The sequence below is a fragment of the Moschus berezovskii genome, chromosome 8 (genome assembly GCF_049115385.1).
Source record: "Moschus berezovskii isolate FMDL1 chromosome 8, NW_MosBer_1.0, whole genome shotgun sequence".
NCBI lineage: Eukaryota > Metazoa > Chordata > Mammalia > Artiodactyla > Moschidae > Moschus > Moschus berezovskii.
In genome coordinates, this window is record NC_142467.1 from 3753766 (window position 1) to 3774656 (window position 20891).

Sequence of the window (20891 nt, forward strand, 5' to 3'; positions counted from 1 at the left end):
CTTGCCCAGATTTCTGTGGTGGCTGGGTTTGAAGTCAGTTAGCCAGCTGCAGATTGGAGAGCACTCATTAGCTGTCCCTATGGAAATAGACTTCTAATGATACTGTTTATCCAAATAGGGTATTGCTTCCAACTGTGTAACAGTTGTACACACACAGTTCAATATATATATATATTCCATGTATGTCTGTGAATATATGTGTAAAGTAATTGATTATATAAATGTAGATACGTGAGTATTCTTTGAGTTGTGAGGCTCCTGAGAAGATACTTTGGAGCCTACACTGAGGGCCAAGCTATTTTTATTGAGTATAGAAAATATCCATTCATCCTTCTTCTTTTGAGAGCATCCTCTTTTTTCACGCGTATTTTTCGCTGGAGCATAATTGCTTTACACTGTTGTGTCAGCTTCTGCTGTGCAGCAGCGTGGATCAGCTACAAACACCATAGCGCCCCGTCTCACGCCGCCTCCCACCCGCCACGTCCCACTCCGACCGGTCTTCTCGGAGCTGAGAGCACTGTTATCCTTGACGTTTTCTCAGGTTCTGTAATCCGGGCGAAGCAGAGTCCAGCTCCAGCTTCAAGAGTAGGCTGTGACCCGGGCCGGCTACTCAGGCCTGCCCGTGTCTTCGGGTTTGTCTCAGGGGCGGGCGCAGGATCCTGTCAGAGACGCTGAGGCGCGCTTCCGGACGCTACAGCGGCCGTTGGGGGAAAGCCCTAGCTCCTGGTAGCCATCTTGATTCCAGGAGTGCGGAGACAGCGAACGAACGAGCTGGCCCTGTGGGTGGCAGAGCCCCGCGGAGAGAGGCCCGGTGCTTTCGTGGCATACGAGTCAGGCGAATTGATAAATGACCTCTTTTGCTTATTCTAGCTTGAACTGCAATTCTGTCATTTGAAACCGGAGTAGAACTGAATAATACATGGATTTACTAATCCGGTAGGTCGAGGAAACGCTGTGCGCACAGTGTGTGAGTACTTCAGCAAGGAGTCTGACAGTGTTTCTCATGAGAACCTTGTGTATAATGTGCAGAAATATGGAGTAGATACAAGTACAGTCAGGTGACTTCATCAATAATTGACGAGTCATGTCCAAGGATGCTAATTCCATGTCAACCTGAAGGAAATTTTATGGTGATGTGCCTCAGGGTTCTTCCCTGGCCTGTCCTTTTTGACATGTTTATCAAAGGTTTGGGTGAGCACAATGATGGCCTTCCTATCAAATTCCACAGATGACATGATGATTGGAGCAACAGATAGTACGTTGGGTAACAGAAATCAATTCTAAAAATCTTCATAAGCTAGAGTGACAAAATAGAATTTTAGGAACAAATGTAAAATCTTTGAATTAGATCCAAAAGCTGATTATACAAATAACTGGGTAACACTAGAAGCTAAGTGAACTGTAATTTCAAAATGAATCAGCAGTGTGATGGAGCTGCCTACATAAATAAAGCCATATTACATTGCATAAATAGGTCACAATGGTGATGGAAGCAGATGTCATATTGAACAAATTGTGGTTAGAATTATAGGGCATAGAGATAGAGAGCCAAAGGAACTAAAGTTTCCAAATATTTCTACCTGAAGATCCAATGATCTGCCTCAATGTGCCAAGTCATGCGAGCAGAAAGAATAAAAATCAGCAATGAGAAAGTTCACAGCCCTCTTTCTGTGTCTGTTTGCCATTCGGATAGTCTAGTTTCCTCTTCCCAAAGAGAAAGGGTTATGTTTTCTCCAGGGAAAAAAATTTAAGCTACATAATAAAGTGGGAAAGGAGGACTTGTAAGAGGAAAAGACGGAAAAGCTAGTGAACACATATCAAGAAAGAGTATGGGGTGTTTAAAGACAGAGGGGCTCCAGAGCACTATAAGGCATGAGAGAAGAGGGAGAAAATAAAGGAAGGGGACTTATTTTGGATTATAGTAATCACTGAAGTATAAACTCCAAATAGCCATCCTTTGGAATAATGAGTCCTGGCTTTATAAGTGTTATCTAAGACTTTTCAGAAATTTCCTTTTTAGCCAGGCTCTGCCCCATTCCCTTCCCCACTCCAGAAAGATAAGAGCCTTACAGAAAAACCTACACCAAGAAACTAGGACTGTGGGTTTCATAACCATGATACGATTGGGTCAGGAAGCAGACATGGCTAATTTCTTCAAATGCTACAATCAACATAGTACTGTAGGTTTTGGCAAATGCAATCAGACAATCAATTGAAATAAGTGGGATAAAACTGGAAGGGAGAAGACAGAATTGCCCTTGTTTGTAGACTATATAATAATTTACATAAAAATACAGGAGAACTAATAAACTATGAAAAGTAATAAAGGAACAACATTGAAAAATAAAATATTAAGCAAAAATAAATAAATAACATTCTCTTATACCAGCAGTAATCAATTAGAAAATACAATAGAAAATAAAACATCATTTATAATAACACAAAAGCTAAAAACTATCTAGGAACTGATCTAATGAAGATCTTTAAAGAGAAATTTTAAAATTCTATTAAAAGAGGAGCAAAGACTTGAATAAATGAAAAGTCACATTATGTAAATGGATTGATACCTGTTCAATTCAAAGATATAGATTTCTACAAATTGATCTATACATTTAATACAATTTCAATAAAAATTCCAGCAGAATATTTTGGGAGAACTAGATAAAGTACTTCTAAGATTAAATGGAACAATACAAGCCCGTAAGTAGCTAAGACTATTTTGAAAAGGAAGAACAAATAAAGAGCTTGACCTAGAAGATATTGAGAAATATTGTGGATATTAATTAAGTAAAGCTATAATAATTTAAACAATATGTAACTGGGGAAAGAACAAATGAGTTATGAAACAGACCCTGCTGGAGAACCTTTGGGATCTCAGGGCAGAAAAGGATGTTTTGAAATTTACACTCTTCGAAGTAAAATCCCTAAACAGAGTAAGGATGGAATTTGACTATATCAGAATAATTTAAGGTTTCTATTGAACAAAGAACACTACCCACAATATTAAAAAGTAACTCCCGGACTGGAAGATCTTCACAACGTCTGTAACAGGCAAACCATTAACTTCCAGAATATATAAGGAATTCTCAAAAATCTTCGAGGAAAGACAGAAGCCCAACAGAAAAATGGGCAAATAGTCGATTCACTAAAAACTTAATGATGAAAAACTATTTAAAGAGATAACCAATCTCATTCACATCAGAGAAGTGTCAAGACAATCAGGAAACATGAAAGTGAAAGTGTTAGTCACTCAGTCGTGTCCAACTCTTTGCAACCCCATGGACTATAGCCAACCAGGCTCCCCTGTCCATGGAATTTTCTGGCAAAATACTGGAGTGGGTAGCCATTCCCTTCTCCAGGGGATCTTCCTGACTCAGAGATTGAACCCCGGTCTCCTGCACTGCAAGCAGATTCTTTACCATCTGAGCCACCAGGAAAGCCCGTAAGGAAAGATACCTTGATATTATTCATATTGGCAAAGTTCAAGTCACTGCTCAGCTGCTAGCAAGAATATGGGGAAATATGAACTCTCTGGCAAGCCAAATTGGAGCAGAATCTGGTGTGACTGTTTTGGGTTGCAATGTGGTAAGATTTTGTGACACTAAGTACGTGTACATCCTGTGATTCAGGGACTCCACTCCTGGTACAGTGAGTGATGTGTGAGGGGGCACACAGGAGGAACAGTGCAGCATTATTTTGGGTGGTGGGAGTTGGGGGAAATGTGTATCCCTCTCTAGCGGAATAGGTAAGTACGGTAGAGTACTTGCCTAAGAGGGAATGATACACAGCAGTCAAAATAAATGAATTAGATCCTCATAGTGTTTTTGCCTGGAGAATCCCAGGGACGGGGCAGCCTGGTGGGCTGCCGTCTATGGGGTCACACAGAGTAGGACACGACTGAAGTGACTTAGCAGCAGCAGCATAGTAGGACAGCCAGTCTCACAATGGCCTACACATACAATCCAGCCCTTAACAAGGAGTAAATTCTGCAATATGTGACAGTGTGGATGACCCTTGAGGACATTATACTAAGTGAAATGTCAGTCATAGAAAGACAACAGCTGCATGGTTCCAATAATATGAGGCATCTCAAATTTATAGAATCAAGGAGTAGAATGGTGGTTTCCAGGGACTGAAGGAAGAGAGAAGTAGGGAGCTATTAATCAACAGGCATAAACTGTTAGATAAGCAAGATGAATACATTCTGGAGATCTGCTATACAACACACTGCACCTATAATCAACAATAATGCATTGTACACTGAATTTGTTAAGAAGGTAGATCTCATGCAAGTATTCTTACCACATGAAATAAAATAAAAACATATTGCTAAGTGAAACAAATGAAATTTATAGCACAATAGCAATTGTGTAAATGTCAAAAGTTTCATACACACTAAACATATACACACGTGTACAGAAGGGAGACTGGAAGAATCCACATTGCAAACACAAGTATAGGGACTATGTGAGGCTGGGAAATGGGATCAGGGGTGGAGATGAAGGAGGAGAATAAATTAAAAGGAGGGGCTTCATATGGACCAGTGAAGCGCTATGAACTAAAGAGGAGAATTCACTCAATTCTGTACAGGCAATGACTCTGAAAAAGGGGGAAATAAATAGAGGCAGGAAAAGCGAAAAAAAGACTACCCATGGGATGCCAACTTTGATTTCCTTCTCCCTGAATCATTTAAATGAGGTTTAATTACCTAGATGTCAGGCGATAGGTGCTTTGAAATGATCTGTAGAGGGAGTATCCTTTTGTTCCTAAGGTCCTAAAGTTCAAACTGTTTACGAAGAAAAGAAATCATCTTAATTTATAAATTATACATTCTTCCTTCCTTTCATATGTCTATCCATTTAGGTACATCCTAAGGCATAACCATTTATAATATGATGCCATAGTATATAAAACATTTTTATGTGAACTACACATGAAATATACATATTTGATCTTCACAAAAATATGTAAAAGTATTATCAAAGGTGAGTCAGGTTTATTATTTTTGTTACTGCTGTTGTTATTGTTGGATTCCCCTTTTATAGATTGTGAAGGCTTCTATTTGCCCAAGCTGTGTCAGCAAAAAGGACCCGAGCCAGGGACTGAATTCAGATCACATGTAAAAACTCTGAATTAATTCTGCAGAGCTGAATGCACTCAATACACTATTTTCCCTAATAATGGAAAATTTCTCTGGGAGGCAGACTTGTTACAAAATGAGGAAACTGTTTTTACCCCACCTCAGGCAATAGCAGTAGCAGGGGCCAGGGCTCAAACTCCGTTCTGTGTGCTTTAATCAACAAAAGACCACCACTGCAACAGCATCAGACCAACAGAAGCAAGTGTTTAAATACATAACTAGGAGCTGAGTCTTTCTGGGGGCCCACTGAACCTTAGAGGCTTGAAATCTCTAAAGCTGAGCTACAGTTTGCAGGGAAATGCTGCAGGCAGTGGAGCCAGGCTCACTACTAGAGTCACCTCCACGTTCATCTGATAGAGGCCACCCAGCTCTCTGCTCTGAGAGCCAGAAATCGGAGATGAGGTTTTTCCTTTATTGTGACTGACCACATTTACTGGACAAGCAGGAGTTTAGACAGAAAGTGTGTGCTTGTTCCTTTGTATTAATTCTTACCACATCCCTGCCTGGGTCAGTGAAAACTTCTGAAAAGGTCTTGGCTCCTAAAACAGTCTTGGAAATCTGTGATCAGACTCTGGAACTGTGGTTCTCAGCCCCAGCTGGGCATTAGAATTGCTTGAGGAACTCATATAAACACTGATGTCTTTACCTAGTAAACCAGTTAAATCAGAATCCCTGAGAGTAGAACCCACGTATCAGAACTTTTAAAAATCTCTATAGATGTTGATGTAAATTTTCTAGAATTTGATACTAATGATGGTTTTGCAACTTTATAAATAAATAAGAACCATTGACTTGTACACTTTGAAGGGGTCATTTTTATAGCATGTCAGTTACAGCTTAATTTTTAAAAACACTATCCCAAGGGCTTCCCTGATAGCTCAGTTGGTAAAGAATCTACCTGCAATGCAGGAGAACCTGATTCTTGGGTCAAGAAGATCTGCTGGAGAAGGGATACCCACTCCAGTATTCTTGGACTTGTGGCTTAGATGGTAAAGAATCTGCCTACAATGCAGGAGACCTGGGTTTGATCCCTGGGTTGGAAAGATCCCCTGAAGGGAAAGGCTACCCACTCCAGAATTCTGGTCTGTAGAATTCCATGGACTGTATAATCCATGGGGGTGGCAAAGAGTTGGACACGACTAAGCGACTTTCACTTTCACTTTTGATCCCAACTTACTGTAACTTACAGCCTGGACTCGGCACCACTGTGAGGCAAGACAGTGTTTCCCAATCGAGCTGTACATTGGTATCTACTAGGGAGCTTTAAAAAATACTGAAGCCTAGTCACAACCCCCATAGATTCTGATGTTACTGGTCTGGTTAATACTCTGGGCATCAAGAACTTCAAAACAAAACTAAGACTCCCCAGGTGATTGTCATGTGCAACCATGGTTGAAACCACTGGGTCTAGAACAGTAGCCCTCGAACTGTGCTCCCCAGATAAGCACCAGGGAACTTGTTTAGCAGGCTCTTCATTCCCATGACCTACAGAATCAAAAACTCCAGAGGTGGGTCCAGCAAACTCTGTTTTAACAAATCCTCCAGGTAGCACGCTGCCCAGTTTGAGAACCACTGCTCTAGCACTCAAGGAAATTGCATTCCAATCCAGTCGTCATCCTTCAATATCCCTGATGCCTAAATATTTGTGGAGAGCATTTTCCAGGGGCAGGGAACTTTGTGGTACCCAGCACCACGCTCGACAACTGAGGGTCCAGCTGGAGAGTGAGGTGCCTAGAACCAATTAAGGAGGAGGAGACTCTGTAGGATGCTGGCTTATAATGTTTCTCTTACATAGAGGGATGTGCATTTTAGCTCTCACACCAAACCTTTGAAATAAGAATTACAAAATACGACCTATGTGGTCTCTTATTTCTTTACTTCCTGTATTTTGAAACTCAAATACATTTTGTAACCTCAAATCTTTCTTTAACCTTGGCCTTTAGAGTCAGTAATTCTCTGTCTCTTTTTTTTTGGCTGTGATCAATACGTGATTCTTATTTCCCCCTTCTGCTGTGAACTTCTGTGGCCATTTGAGAACGTTACTGGGATGGCTTTGACATTTTAGAAAAGACGTGGCTTAGAATTTTGCTTTCTGAAAGTTTGTGATGAAAAACCTAGATTGAAATCTGTATTGAAGATACTGAGGGTTTGTTTTCTTTTTTTTTTTTGCTACATGGCAGCCCACAGCTGTGAAGTGGTTACTGCATCATTAATTATTGCCTCTTAAGGAAGCAGGTTTCCCCTGATGTTCAGCATTTGTGGGGATATCTCTGTACAACCGAGATTTAATATCAGCCACTGAAGAAATATCTGGATTATTTGTCCTATGTTGGGGCACTTTGATATAACAAGGTTGCTGATAATTATTTCCCCTAACACTATTCACACCCAAACCTCCTCTACAAGCAGAGGGCTCTGAACCTAATGTTTAGCTTAGCTTATTCGAGAGCACTATAGTATTACACTGGGGCTTCCCTGGTAGCTCAGTCGGTAAAGGATCTGACTACAATGCAGGAGACCCTGGTTCAATCCCTGGGTTGGGAAGGTGCCCTGGAGGAGGAAATGGCAATCCACTCCAGTATTCCTGGCTGGAAATTCCCATGGACAGAAGAGCCTGGCAGGCTACCGCCCATGGGATCTCAAGAGTCAGACACGACTTAGTGACTAAACCACCATAGGCACTCACATGCACACCGACACACACACACTTTCAGGTTCATTAACACAGAGATGACAGTAACGTTTTGGGGCCTGAATTTTGACTGCCCTTGCATTTGCGAAGAGAGAGAAGTTGCTAAATCAAGATGTAGTTCCTTGAAATAGTGAACTGGATTTCCAAGGCCTGTGAGCATCAGAATATAGCGTTATGTACCTCTGCTGACCTCTTATTCTCTCCCAACTAAGAGAACTTAAAGTCACTCTCCCAGACATAGGCCCCAGCTCTCGAGCGCGATCCCTGTCCCAGGAGAGCCTTGCATGGTACCCTATCACCATGGTGATGTTCAGACATCTCTCAAGAGGCCTGAGCAGGTGAGTCAAAGCATGGAGCTCATTATCCCTACAGAGTCAGAAAAGAGAATAATGCATACAAGAGTAGCTGGAAATCACGGGAAAAAGTGAAACAGAGCTATTTAAGGCCACTTAGAGGAATTCTTCAGAGAGTAGATGATTAAGTAAAATCAGAGAAGAATGAGGTTGGAAATAATTGGAAGTAAGGTCATTAAATTTGGTAGGAAGGAAATACTCTCCAGGAGAGAATGAAGTCTTAAAACATCAGATGGCCATTTCTATAAATATTTGGGGATTTACTTTGAAAAAAAAATCACATGTGAAAAAATTCTCAGTGAGTCTGTAGAAATATTCTGCCTTCGAGACCCTGGGAGGTCTTTTTAAATATGTTCCCCACTGGTTCTCAGGACTCCCCAAGTCTTGAGAATTGATTTCTCCTCATTCGTCATGGAGTTCATCGTCCAGATATTATTGGTAACATTTTTTAAAAAGTTATAATCACATATAGTGACTAATCCATTATCTTTCATCCATAACTTATCAATAATCTCCCAAAGTAAATAATTATTTCATTATATGAAATGATCTCTGAATGAAAGAAACATGAAGATAGCACAGACTAGATGACAGCAAAATATCTGCTCAGGGATGAGCACTTTTTTAAAAAAATTGCCTAGTTCTTCATCAACATTACCACCTGAAAATAATCAGAAAAATACCCAATAGCCTGTGTTTGGCTCCATTCTTCTTCTAGTATGTAAATGACTTCCTCTGTAATAAATAAATCACATTGAAAACCATTTTTTCAATATATAACCAATCTAAACATGATATATTATGTATTAGAGTTAAAGTGAAATTACATATGTGTTCATATTCATGCTAACCTAAATAAGAGCTTAATAAAGAAATTTTTAGCATATTTGTAGAGCCTCAGCAGAAACACCAACAAGCTATTTTTAAGAGAGCTAATGAAATATTTTTCTCTATAAAATTCCAAAAATCATAAAGAATTAGATAAAAATATGAAATGGAGATCTTCTATAGTATACTCTCAAGTAGTATGAGAAAAGGAGAATTTTTATTTCTGCCATGAAAAGAAGCCTTACCTCAAGGCTCAAAAAATAAGAGACCTAAGTGGTGTCAATGATTCTAAAAGCAATTGAGTAAAATCATCTCTAGTTTTCAGTTTCATGTGAAAGAAAATTCTAAATATGTGTGAGAAAATTGGCGTAAGTCTTCCGAACCTACTTTTTAAAAAATTAGCACCCTTTACCTTTTAGAGCAGCTTTGGGTTCACAGCAAACTTGAGCATCAGACAGAGTTCCAACTGGGCCCTTGCCCCTGTGAATCACAACCTCCCCAGATATGGGCAACATCCTGTCCCAGAGTGGACATTTGTTACAACTGGTAAAGCTGCATCGACACGTCCTTATCACCTGAAGTCCATAACTTACACCAGGATTCACTCTTGGAGTTGTGTGTTTTATGGATTTGCACCAATGTATAAGGACAAGTGTTCATTATGGTATCATGCAGAGATGTTTCACCGCCCTAAAAATGGCTCTACTCTTGCCCTATTCATTCCTGCTTCCTTCCTGACCTCTATAACTACTGATCTTTTGGTCTCTTTACTTCCAGGAAAGTTTTGTCTTTTCCAGAATGTCAGTCATATAATTGGAATCATACAGTATGTAACCTTTTCAGATTGGTTTCCTTTGCACAGTAATAGACTTTTACGTTTCCTCCATGTCTTTTTATGGCGTGATAGCCCATTTCGTTTTAGTGCAGAATGGTAGTTGATCGTCTTACCACCATTTATTTATCCACTCACCTCCTGAAGGGCATCATGGATGCTTCTAGGTTTTGATAATTTTAAATAAAGCTGCTACAAATGTTCATGTACAGGTTTTTGTGTGAATATAAGGTTTCAATTCGTTTGGGTAAACACTAAGGAGACCAATTACCTTCCTTAGCAAGGGAGATATTATGGTAAAATATGTTTAGTTTTGTAAGAGACCACCAAATTGTCATCCAAAGTGCCCGAATCATTTTGCATTCCCACCAGCAATGGATAAGAGTTCCTATTGCTGTTGTCAGTGTTCTAGGTTTTAGCCATTCTGATAGGTGGGTAGTACTATCTCCTTGTTTTAATTTGAATTGTTCCTGATCTTAGTCAAAAAGCTCTCAGTCCCTCACCGTTAAGTATGATGTTAGCTGTTTTTGTAGATATTCTTTACCAAGTTGAGGAAGGTCCCGCTCCATTCCTAATTTGCCAAAACTTTTGTCATATATCTGTGTTGGATCTTATCAAATGCTTTTTCTGCATCTATTAATTTGATCATGTGACTTTCTTTCTTTAGCCTGTGGATTTGATGGATTACCTCAATTGATTCTCAAATGTTGACCAACCTTGCATCCTGGTATAAATTCCACTTCATCATGGTGTATAATTTTTTAAAATACATTGTTGGATTTGATTTGCTAATGTTTTGTTGAGGATTTTTGCATCTATATGCATGAAAGATATTGATCTATAGCTTTCTTATAATGTCTTTCGCTGATTTTATCAGGCTAATGCTGGTCTCTTAGAAGAGTTAGGAAGTATTTTTTCTGCTTTTATCTTCTGGAAGAAATTGTAGAGAAGTAGTGTACATTCTTCCTTAAATATCTGGTATAAGTGAAAGTCACTCAGTCATGTCTGACTCTTTGCGACCGCATGGACTGTAACCTGCCAAGCTCCTCTGTCTATGGAGTTCTCCAGGCCAGAATACTAGAGTAGGTAGCCATTCCCTTCTCCAGGGGATCTTCCAGACCCAGGAATTGAACCTAGGTCTCCCACATTTCAGGGGATTCTTTACTGTCTGAGCCACCAGGGAAGCCCAAGAATACTGGAGTGGGTAGCTTAATCCTTTCTGCAGTGGATCTTCCTGACCCAGGAATCAAATCAGGGCCTCTTGTATTGCAGGCGGATTCTTTACCAGCTGAGCTACCAGGGAAGCCCAACTATCTGGTATAACTCACCAGTAAATTCATCCAGTTCTGATGACTTCTACTTTGGAAGATTAATTATTGATCCAATTTCTTTAGTAGATATAGGCCTATTCAGATTGTCTATTTTTCCTTGTGTAGGCTTTGGCAGATTGTATATTTCAAACAAGGGGATCGTTTCATCGAGGTTATCCAGTTTGTAGGGTAGAATTGTTAATAGGATTTCTTATCACCCTTTCAATGTTCATGTGACCCATAGTGGTGTCCCCACTTTCACTTCTAACATCACCTGATATCGGTAGTGTCTTCTCTCTCTCTCCCTCTTTTTTTTTTTTTTAGTTAGCATGAGCAGTAGAGGCTTACTAATTTTTGCTTATCTCTTCTGAAGAACTAGCTTTTGGTTTTATTGATTTTTATCTATTGATTTCCTGTTTTCAATTTCATTAATTATTGCTCTAATTTTTATTATTTATTTTCTTCTGCTTACTCTGGATTATTTTGCTCTCTGTTTTCTAGTCCCCTGAAATTGAAGCTTAGATTATAGGTTATAAATCTTTCCAGTTTTCTAATACCTGCATTCAAAGCTATAGATTTCATTTTTAGCAACTCGCTGCATCCCATAAATACTGATGGGTTGTATTTTCATTTCATTCAAAGTATTTTTTTAACTTATCTTAGGGCTTCTTCTTTAAGCTCGATATTATTTAGGTATATGTTGTTTAATCTCCAAATACTTTGGGATTTTCCAGTTACCTTTCAATTAACGATTTCTAGTTTTATTCCACTGTAGTTGAGAGAAGACAGTATATGATTCTGTTCTTTTAAATGTGTTAAAGTGTGTTCTTTGGCTTCCCTAGTGGCTCAGATGGTAAAGAATCTGCTGGCAATGTGGGAGACCTGGGTTTGATCCCTGGGTCAGGAAGATCCCCTGGAGGATGGCATGGCAACCCACTCCAGTATTCTTGCCTGGAGAGTCCCATGGACAGAGGAGCCTGGTGGGCTACAGTCCATGGGGTCACAGAGTCGGACACGACTGAGTGACGAAGCACAGCACACACAGTGTGTTTTATGGCCCAGGAGGTATTGTATTTTGGTGGCTGTTTCATGTGAGCTTGAGAACAGTGTGCCAGCATCAGTCATTGGATGCATTAGTCTACAGTTGTCAATGAGGCTGTTGTGTCCAGTTTTATCCTTACTGATTTTCTGCCCGTTGGATCTATTTCTGACAAAAGTGTGTTATAGTCTCCAGCTATAATAGCAGATTCATCTGTTTCTTCTTGTGGATCTTTCAGTTTTGCCTCAGGTATTTTAAAGCTTTGTTACCAGGCATATATACATTAGAATTGCTCTGTCTTCTTTGAAGTATTATTTTGCAGTGTCCCTTTTGATCCCTAGTAACTTTTCTTGTTTGATATCGGTTCTGTCTGAAATTTGAAACATACTCCCACTTTCTTTTGATCTTTCTCCATTCCTTTAGTTTTGGTATGTACATGCCTTTATACTGAAAGCAGATTTTCTGAGAAATGTTTTTGATCCATCTTGACAATCTCTTTTAGTTGGTGTATTTAGACTATTGATGTTCAATTATTGATAAGGTAGATCCATGTCTACTATTTTTGTTACTGTTTCTTTTTGGTGCCTTTGTTCTTTGTTCCTATTTTTGTTTTCCAGGCTTTTCTTGCATTTTGTGGTTTTAATTGAGCACTTTAATTCCATTTCTCTCCATTCTTAGCATATGAGTTATACATTTTAAAAGCTTTATCCAGTGGTTACCCTAGAATTCACAATACATACTTACAGCTAATCCAAATATACTTTCAAATTACACTACCCTGCTCCATGCATGGTGTGCGTGCCTTATAATAAAAATATTCCTAATATCCCCTTGCCCATTGTACCTTGTCCCTTGTTTCATTGATGTCATTCTTTTCATATTTACATAAGCATACAGAGTCATATGTGTACATAAATATAGTTATGGATCACATATGGTTATGTATAATTATGTACTGTTATGTATATCTAAATACATTATTGTTATTATTATTTTGAATAAGCTATTACCTATTAGATCATTTTAGATGAGAAAATTTTTTATTTTATTTTCACTTATTCTTTCTTTCTTTATATAGATCCAAATTTCTGACCTATATAATTTTTGTTCTTTTAGAAGAAAAATTCTAAAGTTTTCAAAGAGTTTATTTTAACATTTCTTATAAGGCAGGTCTACTGGCAAAATTTTTCTTTCACTTTTGTTTGTCAGAGAAAGTCTTTATTTCTTCTTCAGTTTGAAAGATAATTTAGCAGGGTATGGAATTCTGTGGTGTTGGATTTTTTCTTTCAACCTTAAATATTTTACTTAAATATTCTTGCCTTCATGGTTTTTGAGAAGTTGGAAGTAATTATTATATTTGCTCCTCTATCAACTAGGCATATTCCCCCCTCTGGCTTCTTTCAAGATTTTTTTCTTCATCTTTAATTTTCTGAAGCTTCAACCTGACATGCCTAGATGTAGGGTTTTTTAGTATTTATCCTTCTTAGTATTCTCTGAATTTCTTGGATCTTGGTTTGGTGTCTTAGTCATATCTTCTTTCCCTTCTACTTTTTCCCTCTGATAATCCTGTGCATATATTGTACATTTTTTAGTTTTCCTAGAATCCTTGGATATTTTATTCTAATTCTTTCAGGTTTTTTTCCTCCTTGATTTTCAGTGTTAGAAGTTTCTATTGTCATATCACCAAGCTCAGAGATTCTTTCTTCAGCCATGAGCCAATCAAAAGCATTCTTCATTTCTGTTGCAGTATTTTTAATCTTTAGCATTTAAAAAATTCTTTCTTGGAATTTCTATCTCTTTGATTACATTATCTATCTGTTCTTGCATGTTGTCTGCTCTTTCCATGAAATCCCTTAGCATATTAATCATAATTGTTAAAAAAAAATTCCTGTCTGATAATTCTAGCATTCTCACCATATCTGACTCTGGTTCTAATGCTTATTCAGGTTCTTCCGATTGATTTTTATTTTTGTCTTTTTCATTTTTTCTTGAATGGTGTCCAAGATGTACTGGGAAGTGGAACTGCAGTAATTAAGCCTTTAATAATGCAGTGGTAAGGCAAGGGTGGAGGAAAGCATTTCATAGCCTTATGATTAACTCTTAGCCTTTGGTAAGCCTGTGTTTCTGGACTGTGTACTTCACCAATGCACCTCTCTCTCTCCCTCCCTCCCTCTCTTCCTTTCTTTGATGAATCTGAATGGGTACAGGAGGCTGCAGTTAGGTATGTCACTTCTCCCAGGAAGGTTATGCTCTGATAACAACCTAGCAGGCTAGGCTTAGGTAAAATAGTTTCTACTCAGGCAAGGCCATATTAAGAAGAACAGTATGTTCTGGTGTATTTCAAAATGGTTTCCTTTCCTCTCTCCTTGACAGAAGCACAAGGAGAGATTTTTCTCTAATAGTCAATATGAGGACCTGGTAGGTACAACCAATGAAAATACTGTACCTTCCATGACTGGGCCCACTTGGAGCCGTTAAGTCTCAGACTTGTCCACACTGAGCCTCCAGCAATTCTTCAATTAGGTTTTCTTACCCTGGCACTGGTTCTTCTGATGTTCCGCCTTCTGCAAGTTGGGACTCTCTGAACTTGCCTGTCTCTCTCTCCATTTTTGAGGGGCAGGGGTTTACCTATAACTTCATTTCTCTGACAGATCTAGGAAGAGTTGTTAGTTTTTCAGTTTTGTTCACGTTTATACTTGATGTTAGAATCAAACAGCATCTTCTAAGCTCCTTACATTAATGAAAAACACAAAGACCCTGAATCTACTTTTATAGGTAAATCTAGAATTGTCTCTAGATGATGTTAAAGAAAGCCATGTTCTTCCTTATCAAAGGTCAGTAAGAAAACTCTTGTCAGTCTTTGTAGGTCTAATACAAAATATGTACTGCCAAATTTCAAAGCTGCCAAATTTTTTCAGCCTGTTGAATGTGATAGTTGACAGCCTGAAAGCCTAATTATTTCTTTCATTTGCAAATATATATTTGCTTTTAAGAACAACACTATATCAAGGAAATTTTTAAAATTTATCTTTTTTTTTCTTCCTACATGATGCTCAATTGAATACATTTCATTAACATGCAAATCATATAGCATTTCAGCGCATTTTTGCTACAATGTCATAATTTATGTAAAAATCTTGATCATAGTTTAACACACATAGAACCAAAAGTGCACAGATCATAACGTCACAAGCTGAATGAATTTTCACAGAGTAAATATATAAATTTTGTGTATTTGTATGCTCAGTTGCTTGGTCATGTCTGTCTTTTTGTGACCTCATGGACTGTATCCTGCAAGGCTCCTATCCATGGGATTTTTCAGGCAAGAATACTGGAGCAGGTTGCCGTTTCCTGCTCCAGGAGATCTTTCTGACCCAGGGATTGAACTCACATCTCTTACATCTCCTGCATTGGCATGTGGATCCTTTACCACTGTGCCACCTGGGAAGCTCAAATATATCAATTTAACTAGCCCCCAAGTCAAGAAACAACACGTTACCAAAAACTTAGACGTCCTCCTATGTTTCTTCCAGTCATTAACCTCTTCACCCTGCAATGGGTCATCTTTCAGTTCAGTTCAGTCACTCAGTCGTGTCCAGCTCTTTGCGACCCCATGGACTACAGCATGCCAGGCCTCCCTGTCCATCACCAACTCCTGGAGTTTACCCAAACCTATGTCCATTGAGTCAGTGATGCCTTCCAACCATCTCATCCTCTGTCATCCCCTTCTCCTCCCACCTTCAATCTTTCCCAGCATCAGGGTCTTTTCTAAGGAGTCAGTTCTTCACATCAGGGGGCCAAAGTATTGGAGTTTCAGCTTCAGCATCAGTCCTTCCAATGGATATTCAGGACTGATCTCCTTTAGGATGGACTGGTTAGATCTCCTTGAAGTCCAAGGGACCCACAGAATCTTCTCCGACACCACAGTTCAAAAGCATCAATTCTTAGGCACTCAGCTTTCTTTATAGGTCATCTTTGGCTACTTCCATCTCTATGGATATGAGGAATAGCAGCTGCTCACCAAGTCCTGTCAAATATTCCTCTTAATGGGTTCAAAAATGTGTCTACTTATCTTCATCCCCACAGCCATAAAGTGGTCATATAAAAATTATTGCAACATCTCTTTAACTAGTCATCAACCCTCCAGACTTGCATACTGAAGTTTGTGAAATCTTGAAAAATACTATAAATTTGATTATTTGCCTCACCCCCTTGCCCAAACCCTTCAGCAGTGCCCCCTTGCCATAAGGATACACTCCAAAGCTCCCACATATAAGGCATTTCCTGATCTGGTCCCATCTGTCTTCACTTCTCCCCGCTTCCCCTTTGTCATTGTCCCTCTGTTCTAGGAGGTAGAAGGATGTCTTCCTAAGGGATGTTTAAGAGTTTGGGGGATGGGATAGTATGTATTTTGAAAGCTTGTAATTTTCTGATGCATATTTCTTCATTTCTCTCCACCCCTCTGTGTAGAAATCACCAATCTAAGTCATAAGTTTCTTGGGGGCAGAAATTGTCATTCATCAGGACATCATGCTTATCACATTGCTTGGCATAATCAGCAAAATAATGAATGAATAAACATAAATTAATGAATAGATGACTGCTGACTGACTGGATGAATGTATCTGCTCTAGTTGTGAAAGACAAACTACCGAGTGTCTCAGAAATGTGTTTGAAGTAAGAGCAATTAGGCCCTGAATGAGAACCTGAGGTATTCGCCAATAAGTGGAATGAATTACTGTTAGTGCATGAATTTTTGTGACACATAGTTTGGCTGCTAAGAGTTCTAATTCGCTTCCTCTCTGACAATTGTCTATATAAGGTTGAACACGTGGATGAGCGGAAAACATGGTTTTGAAAACACGTTTTATTTTTAAACGATTAGATGCACTGACAGTTGCAAACTCCATGCACAGAGTTCCATGAACCCCTCACCCAGTTTCCTCCAAAGGTGACATCTGACATAGCCATGGCACAATAGCAAAACCAAGACACTGACCTGCGTATGTTAGTTCAGCAACTGCAGATTTTGTTCAGTTTCACCAGGTTTTACATGTACTTATTGGCCTGTGAGTGTGTATTGTTCTTGCAGTTTTGTCCCGTGTATGGATTTCTGTAACTTCTACCACAATCAAGATATGGTACAAAGAAATTCCCTTATACCTCCCATCCCTTGACAACCTCTAATCTCTTCTCCAAGCCTATGGTTTGTCATTTCAAGGATGCTGCATAAATAGAATCATAAAGTGTATAACTTTTGAGATTGACTTTTTTTCACTCAGTCTAACACCCTTGAGATCCCCGTCCGAACAATTGCATGTAACGCTGTTTTTCAAACCAGAAAATGTGAAAGAGATATAATGAAACTTCTTTTATCTGAAATACATTGACTTGGATCTTTTAAAAGACATTGTGTTTATTGATCCTAGTTAGTGATTAAAATTGCACCTTAAAATTCAGGTGAGACTATTTTTTATATTGTTGGAGAAATATTAACGAAAGTCTCAAGTATCATTTGGAAAGAAATATAAACTCACACTGTGTCATTTTGAAATTATGCCCTGCAACTTGATACAAACTTTGCAGTATAAAAATTCACAAAGTAAACCCAATTTGCCATTGCTACAGACTACCAACGGCCAATAAGTATTTTATTGACTGTTAGGTTTGGTAGGAATATAAGTCTGGTGAGACTGATTTGGGAGCTTATTTAATTTGAAGACAGTTTTCTTGATTTCCCTATTCCTGAGAATTTTTCGTGTCTGCCACAACCTCTTATTATCGTCACCTCTCTATGAAATGCTGTTATAGTTCCCACATTCAGATTCATTTTCAATTTTATTCATATTTTTGAGCTACTGACAACTATCAGTCTTGTGACAGGTAGCATTTATGATAATATACTAACAAATTGTTTGAAAGAAAAGTGAGTGATTTGTGTCTTGGGTTTAGGAGGTTAAATTTGATTTTATTGTAAGAAGATACTTTGAGACAGACTTAGTTTGGCTGCCGTGGGCCTACTGGAGTTATTATGCCATATTGAGCAAAAGCTTTTATCTACGTCTAGCCAAAAGACTTATTCATTCTGCAAAAGAAAGATTTCTATCATCATCCAAAGAATTGACTTCCAGTAGATTTTGAGAGAGCCTTTATTTTGCTAGTCCTCCACTAATGTAGTACAAATAATATGGAAAACTCGTGAAAATACATCTTATCCATGACAACCACTTGCTTCTGACCTTCTTTTCCTTCTGGACTTACTGCTGCTGTCTTCGATGATGTCCACACTTAAGGCAGCATGAACTGTTGACCCCTCCGACCCTTGTTCTTCTGCTTACAGTCCCATCACACATGTTCCTTCATACAGCTGTGCATAATTTGCCAAACAAAAGCAACAGCAAAAGAGAAAAAAAGCATTTGGAAATTATTGGTCTTAGCCTTGACTTATTGAAGCTCTTAGGGCTTCCCAGGTGGCTCAGTGGGAAAGAATCCACCTCCAGGCCGGAGATGCAGTTTCGATCCCCGGGCTGGGAAGATCCCCTGGAGGAGGAAATGGCAACCCATTCCAGGTTTCTTGCCTGGGAAATCCCAAGAACTGAGGAGCCTGGTGGGCTACAGTCTTCGGGATCACAAAGAGTCGGACATGACTTAGTGACTAACCAGCAGCAACAGCATTAAGGCTCTTATACTTTAATAAGAAAAAAGAAGAAAAACCCAATCAAAACTTGGGGGGGAGGGGGAAGGAAACTAGAATGCCAGCAATCAAATGTTCAGCAATATTAGAAACATAGACATTCCAATTTAAAAACCAACGTTCATTGTTCAGTTCAGTCGCTCAGTCGTGTCCGACTCTCCACAACCCCATGAATCGCAGCACGGCTTCCCTGTCCATCACCAACTCCCGGAGTTCACTCAAACTCATGTCCACAGAGTCGGTGATGCCATCCAGTCATCTCATTCTCAGTCCTTTTTTTTTTTCTATTTGAATGTTGAGGATTTTATAAAAATGAAAATTTCTGGATTTGGCTCAAGCTCAGTGAAACAGGGAGTTTTTGCTGTGTCTGGTGTAAATGTAAATTTAGGCAACATTTCTCAGGGCATTTTGGCAATAAGAATTAGATTCCTTTAAAATGTACAAATATTTTATATCGTTATTATGATTTGTAGCACTTATAATATTTTAAAACTGAAACAAACTAAATGACAATACAATAATGGTAAATAAATCATGGACCATCATATTGTGAAATATTATTAATTAAAGGCAATTGTATATTTAGGAAAATGTCCACATTTTTTAATAAAATAATATTTACTTAGAAGCATTCAGAATGTCAGCAAAACAGCTGCAACTTTTTTCTTTTTCACAGTTACAGAATGGTATTCAATTAACAGAAGAAAAATTATTCATACAAGCTTCATCAGAGACAACTGAAGATGAAAAAACTACCATCACCATATGTAACTAATTCGTATTGCACACCGGCAAGAACCTGCTCTAAATTTCCATGTACACTGCACCAGGCAAAGTTACTGGCTACGGAAAATACCACAAGGGCAGGGCTATCCCAAGACATATTTGGTAGTGTGTTAACTATCCAAAAAAGACACTGTGCAGTTTAAAAACAAATCTTAGCACAGCCTGACATTTCAGTATTTTTCCTTTAGAAGGAGTGAGTTGATTATCGGGGGTTAAATGCTTTATAGACAATGAAAACAAGCAACTGCGCGAGAACCAACTTACTCGCCGTAGTCTTCCTCTTCCTCTCTGTCCTCCCACTCGTCCCTCCTCCCCTCCCTCGCTTTTCTCAGCCCTGTGGACTCTCCCCCACCCGCCTCCACCGCCCTTTTTTTCTGCATCAGGTTTCCCTTTAGCCCGGTTCGCAGCAATATCCTTTTCGTACTTTTCCTTCAGCTTTGCAGCCTTCTTCTCATAAGGCTGCTTGTCATCTGTCAGCATCAGTTCAGTCGCTCAGTCGTGTCCGACTCTTTGCGACCCCATGGACTGCAGCACACCAGGCCTCCCTGCCCATCACCAACTCCCAGAGTTTACTCAAACTTGTCCATCGAGTCAGTGATGCCATCCAACCATCTCATCCTCTGTCCTCCCCTTCTCCCGCCTTCAATCTTTCCCAGCATCCGGGTCTTTCCCAGTGAGTCAGCTCTTGGCATCAGGTGGCCAAGGTATCGGAGCTTCATCAGCTTCAGCAGCAGCCCTTCCATCTGCAGCAGTGTTATTCCACATTTCTCCGCATTTCTTTGCAACGTCACCAGTGGCTTAGGCCAGGATGTTCTCCTTTGCTTTTTGGATGATACTCAGAACAAAAGCAAAAGGCTGAAGGAGGCCTCTTGGGTGCACTGGGATCCTTGAACTTCTTTTCTGTTCCCTCTTTAGCAGGGGTATACATTTTCGTTTCTTTTTTGTAACCGGCCTGGTCTGCCTTTGTCACGTCTTTGAATTTTCCCTTCTCTTTAGCAGACGTTGTCTTCCACCTCTCTGAGCACTTCTCAGAAGACTCCAGGAGGCTGACTGAAGCATCTGGATGCTTCCTCTTGTGCTCCTCCCGGCAAGTTTGCACGAAGAATGCATATGATGGCATTTTGCCTCCGGGCTTCTTAGCGTGTGTTTATTTTTCCTGTGCGAGGTAGAGAGCTGCCCGGTGCCCGCGGGCCCTCGCTGGCCCCGCTACTGGAGAT

General features: G+C 39.4%; 1 pseudogene; it reads right to left on the reverse strand.

Annotated features, from left to right (window-relative positions):
- Positions 1 to 639: 639 nt before the first annotated feature.
- Positions 640 to 20891, reverse strand: part of LOC129558990 (uncharacterized) — a 42094-nt pseudogene continuing 21842 nt past the window's right edge.